The 6,106-nt window shown below is 48.6% G+C and overlaps 1 pseudogene; it reads left to right on the forward strand.

Annotated features, from left to right (window-relative positions):
- The first annotated feature begins 844 nt into the window (after positions 1-844).
- Positions 845-5,357, forward strand: LOC144382824 (spermatogenesis-associated protein 31D1 pseudogene; annotated as a pseudogene).
- The last annotated feature ends 749 nt before the right edge of the window (positions 5,358-6,106 follow it).

Below are 6,106 nucleotides of genomic sequence, written 5' to 3' on the forward strand. Positions count from 1 at the left end.
AGTGTGGACCTCCCAGATAAAATCCTCCTTTAAATTTTTTGAAGAAATATTGAAAACATTTTATCACCTTTAAAAATCGATAAAAGCAAGGAACACAAAGTTCTATTAATTGAAATAAAGTCGTCCTATTCTTGGATAAAGAATGTCTCCATTCTAAGAGTGAGGGATGAGTCCCAACCCCTCATTCTTTTATTTTTGTTCTAGCGTCAGGGCAGAGCCAAGAGGAGGAGGAAAGGTGGGACTCTGAAAGGTAAGGTTCTGCCTATTCTACCTGAGCTCTCCAAGGGTGACCCTTCCTGTCCCTTCCATGAGGGCTCAGGCCCATGATCTCTGAGGAGGTCAGCTGCTAGACACAATCCCTCTTAGAAAACAGAGGCCTCAGAGCAGTCAGAACCTGAGACCCTTAGATTCACTGCTCTGACTCTTCCTGAGCATGAAGCAGTGATGGATCTGGGCAGTGGGTGTCGCCCAGAAGGTGGCTGTGTGAGATGTCAAGAGTCAGAACTTCTGTCTCCTGAATTTGTGAAAGACTTGTGACATCATGGATACTCAGGACCCTTCCCTGAGGTAACCACTGATCTCTGTGCTTCACAGAGGTGGTCTGAGTATCACATGAGATAATTTACATGAAAGTACTTTATCCATGAAGCAAGAATACTAACCAGGGGCTTTCAGAGTCTTAATATCCCATGGGTGTCCCAGAAGGGGACTCCTGTATTAATACCTATGTTTCTACTTTCACTACATATATCCCATTCTCCCGGTTTCCCAGACTACAGATGCTCCCAGAGAGAAGTGGAGGAAGCCCGGAAGCTGATCTCTGTTTTAAGAAGGTGACCAGTCTTTCCCCTTTTATCCTGATCCCTCTTAGAGTACGTTTTATGCAATTGTAGGATTCAGTGCAGCCTGCTATAGCCATGGGAGGGGATAGCCATAGGAACAGGTATTGGGGTGAAGGCTCCTGAGTACATTGTGAAGTCATAAAGGTGGGGCATTGGGAGGGGTCAGCAGGCTTCAGGTGGCCCCTCCCTCTTGCCAGGCCAGCATGTCCTCCTCCCCTTGTTCTGGTCCTGGCTGCAGCTTTGTACCTCCTGTCTCCTGCAGCCCCCTAGGCCGGCATCATGATACCACCTACTTTCGTCAACTGCTATGTCCAGACCCCTCCTGTGAGGTGTGTAATAGCACAACTGCTGAGATCAATCGGCTGCTGTTCCCGCAGGCCCTGGAAGATGCTACTCCCTTGGCTTCCACAGCCCCTGTGACTTCCTCATCGTTCACTCTCTCCCCTGACTCCTCAGCAGTCCCTCCAGGAGACCTAATATCAGCTTCTCTGCCTGAGCCTTCCCCACCACCTGCCTCCATCTTCTCACCTAACCCAGTGACCCCCTTGGCTGACTTTTTTCCACCCTCACCACCGGGTGATTCTTTGCCACCAGAGTCTTTTCCTCCCTTGGATTCCGAATTCCCAAAGGACAATTTCCCACCCCAGTCCCTTGCCTTTCCTCCAATCCCACCAAATGATGCTCAGACAGTGGATCCTGTTGTCCATCCAGAGGCCACTTTGTCTCTAAATACCATCTTCTCTCTGGACTCTACCCTTTCCCAAGATGTCAACCCCTTACCGGAGTTGTCCCAGATGGTGAATCCCATCTTTGCTTGTCATAATGCACCATCAACCCTGTCTGTTTCACCACCACCAGACTGCAGTTTAACTATGACTCAATCTAAATCGATTTCCATCTCAATGAAGCCTGTTCCAGAGATCTCATCTCCAGATAGCTCTGGCGGGTTGCCTACTTATGTCCCGACAATCACAGGCATTAATGCCTCCAGATTGTCAATTTTAGACTTCCCTTCATGGCAAACTCATGCCAAAGACTTCTTCCCTTCAACCTTGACTCCATATAATGTCCATCAAGAGTTGCTGGCCCTCCATTCTTCAGAGGCTTCTTCCAGGGGAGACCCTGCAGCCAAGCTTGTGGAGCCTGCTAACCTCTCACTTCTCAGCCCTGAGGTCCTGGCACTCCTTGAGAAACAAGTCCAAAAGAGGAGTGACTTCTGGATGTGGAAGGAAATGAAAAAGGGTTCTGTTCCAAAACAAACAATTGCTGATAAACATGACTTGGCAGTCTCCCTTCCTTTGTGGAGCAGCAAAGACCAATCAAAGGAGCTGCATGTGCATCGGCAGCCCCCATATCCTACAACCACCTTAAAGGAGGGCCATTTACAGCAAACCCCTATCCAGCTCTTCTGGGGTCTCCCAACTCTGCATAGTGAGTCCTTGTTCTCTGCTGCCCGTGTCTTGGATAATTGTTCCTCCATCTTTATTTTTAACAGAATCTCGAATGCCTCCACAGAGCAGGAATCCCCAGTAGTTCCCCATCCTCTTCCTCTGTGCTTGCCTGAGAACCAGCCCCAACCCCAGCCCCTACCTATCCCTCAGGCCCAGCCCTAGACCCACTTTCAGTCCCCACTCCCAATCCTGCCATCTGGTCCTCTAACCCAGATTAAGGTCTGTGGAGTGCGTTTTCACAGACCTGAGAAGGAATCAGAGTCTCTCCTGTCAACTGAAATGCAACATCTGGAATGGAACGTGTTGCAGAAGAAACAGGAAACTGTGTGGGGTTTACCCGCTGTTGTCCAAAGATCCCAGGAGGACTTCTGTCCTTCAGCTCCTAACCCTTCTCTTAATCACCGGGCCTCCCAGGCCCGTGTTGCAATCTCTATCCTTCCTGGGCAGTTTCCTCTCCCTGATGAGCTTCGAACAAAACTAGAGCGTCACCTTCGAAAGAGGCTCATCCAACACCGGTGGGGCCTGTCCCGCAGGATCTATAAGTCTCTATCACTGATGAGTCCAAGTATTTTTTCAGAGACACCTAACTTGCAGCACTATCGTGGACGCACAAGGATCTCTAAGAGTGAGAGTAAATTGAGCGAATCTGAAAGCTCTGAGGGGGACTCAGAAATGATTCAGCTGGAGGACGATGACCTGGAGAAGGACAACGGTGACCTGGAGAAGGATCAGGGACACAACCCAGAGAATGGCCCAAAAGATTATCTGCTGAGTGACCCAGAGAGCTCTTCAGGTAATGATATGGGGTATGATTTTGAAAAAGAACTTAGGAGCCCATCAGAGAAAAACTCAACAGTGTCTGTGGAGACTTTAGGTCAGAGACAACTTGAAAATGTCTTGAAAATACATTTGAGCAAAAAGTTTGAGGAAATCAATGAGGGTCAGCTCCCCGGGACTGTGCATAATTCATGGCATAGTATGAAGCAGATATCGCTTCTTTCTGAGAACTCCCACACTGAAATAAAACAGAGAAGTTTGCCACCATCAGAGGTTCAGGACTACTCCCTGAATACCTTCTAGGAGCTTCCCTTTATTAAATCTAGTGCACAACAGATGCTGGAAGCCCATATTAAAAGGTTTCGTATGAGGGTGATGTGGGGCCTTCCCCCCAGGGTCCTTGAATCCATAGAGCTCTTTAAACTGATAAAAGACACATCCCATTCTAGCTTTTCCTCCTCAACCAACCTGATTTCTGAGGTAAATTCCAAACCTGGGGGCTTCAACTCCCTTAGAGGCAGCTCTAAATCTCTCCATGGAGACAAAGTGGGAACAGCAAATTCAGCCCCCATCCTGGATCATCCTCTCCCTGCCGCCTCAATTGTGGGCAAGGAAGAACAGAGAATTCCGAGGCAATCACCCTCTGATATCAAACATGAGTTTGTAGAGGATGTTCAGAAGATTAAGGATGGCACACAGACTCTTACACCTGTCAAACATGACACCAGAGGCAACAGATGGCCCCCAAAGCTGCCTGCAAGGCAAGCTGGGGCCAGACATGAGCCAAAGGATAAGAGTGCAAATTCTAGAGATAGAGGAGGAACGCAACAGGGCAAAAAGAAGAATCTAGAACCTGTCGTCATGCCCACAGTGTCCAGGGAGATATTCAGGGCCAAGCAACTTGATGCTCATCAATCACAATCTAATATCTTGACAGCCAGCAAGCCAGTAAGCTCCCAAATCATAAAGGTGAATGATAATAAAGTCAAAACTACCATCCCCATTAAAAGCCCCCCACCAAACCCATCAATTCCCCAAGATCCTAAATCCTCAAACCTTAAAGAACAACTGTTGTATGAGTTAAAGTTTAAACTGGAAAACAGAGAGCGTAGCCGGGCCCAAGCCCAATGCACTGGCCTGCCCCCTGCCTCAGATAGTTTGACTTCCAAGGCCTCACTGACTCATGCCCAGGGTGTCTCCAGTGGGGACATGGGAGCTTCTCAGGTGCTGCATGTCCATCCAGAGGACACAGGAATTAGTATGGAACAACAGCAGGAGCCTTGGGTCCCTAAGCATGTCTTAAGGAAGTGCCAGAAAAAGAATCTCCCACCAGCTGCGGTGACCATGAGCCCTCTGGGCTCCAAGGCACAAGAGCTTGGGGGAGGGGATGCAGGACTGGGGACATCCCAACTTAAAAGGAACAGTTTCCCTACTGAGGATGTGGCATTGAAGAAGAGGTTCCCTACTCAGGACGTGCTATTGAAGGAAAAGCTGGGAAGCAAGCCTTCCCAGACCCTGTCACAGAAGGGTCAGCTGCCTCCTGAAAGCCTTTCCCAGAAGGGTCAGCCTCCTTCTGAAAGCCTTTTCAGAAAAAAAATGAAGCATTTTTTGCAATGGCTTAATCCAGGGATAAAATGCAAGAGGCAAGAAGACTCCCAGGGGAAGGGCAGCCCTCTACCATCTGTGGAAAGCAGAGGCCTACTTAAAGGTAGAACTGCCTTTACTGGGACAACCAAAGCTCAGAAAATCAGGACAGACGTTGGGAAGTTCCTAGAGGAGAAACTGGGGCGTTGGCATGCAATAGATAGCACCTGCCCTCAACAGCCCATTCCCTTCCCAACCAAGTATGGGAAAACTCAGCAGGAAGCACAAGTGCAGGCCCAGGCACAGCCTGTCCAGGGGTATCCTTTCAACTACAGGGCTCCCTCCTGTAAGGTGAAAAATACCAAGTCCTGCCACCAACAAGCTGTCTTTGCTGGCCAAGGCCATACTGGAAGTATTAGACAGATCAGAGACAAGGACAGACAGCCCCAGAAAGCTGTGGCATTTAAGGAGCAGCGACTGCATAACAAGTATCCCCTATCCACGCCCCACAGGGAGCCTGCACCCCACCCACACGCCACCTGCAGGCATCAAGCTGGCCAGGGGCCTCCGGCCACTCTCACCACTGCTGAAGGCACTGTGTTCAGAGATCTGCCTCTACTATTTAGACAGAAAACCCTTCTCCAGAATTTCCAGGGGGGGATATTTCCCACCCCAAAATAATCCCTTGTGAAGCATATTGATTCTCTCCAATAAATATTTCTCTAATAATAGCAATGTGTGTTCTGTGTACTGTACTGGGGGCATGGGTTTCAGGTAACTCAGTTCAGCTGTTACTGATTGCTTCCTTTGGCTTCTAAAAGGTGACCAGTCTCCCAGAGCTCTTGAGAAATAGATATCATGTGCCCCCCAAGACCCCCAAAGCCCATTTCCTGATGAAGTTTGAGGAGATGGGCTCTGTCTCCTGCCCTTTAGCTTAGCCTTACTGAAAATGTATAGTAGCTCACACCTTTGCCCTCATTGAATGTCTTATACCCTTTAGAGCAAGTGTTCTAGGATCAAACACAGGTATAGTTTTCAGAAAATAATGATTAAGCCACTGTTTTTACTTCACTGTTACTACACAGTAGCTTAATCATTATGTAGAAGTCAGTGATCAGAGGATCCCACAGGTGGGTGAACTCTGAATGGGAGTGTTTGGGGGAGGGTGTTGTCCCAGTTGATCTTGGGCTGGTTGGGGTAGGGTCGAAGAACAGCATAGATGCTGCTTAAGAATCTGTCATGTGAGTCACGTTAAACTTGACAGTGAGGTTTCCCACTGGAAGCGCTCCCCTTCCCTGGGCATTTCTTCAGGCTGCCCGACTGATGACGTTTTGTGCAGAACAAATGCAGAACAAAAGCATCACTTAGCTGTTAGTGGCAGGAACGTTGACCAGGCAGCTACCACCTTCCAGGGTAAGACACCTTTGAAGAAATGAAAAGTTGAAAGAGTGA

Source organism: Halichoerus grypus, chromosome 8, assembly GCF_964656455.1.
Source record: "Halichoerus grypus chromosome 8, mHalGry1.hap1.1, whole genome shotgun sequence".
In the NCBI taxonomy this organism is placed as follows: Eukaryota; Metazoa; Chordata; class Mammalia; order Carnivora; family Phocidae; genus Halichoerus; species Halichoerus grypus.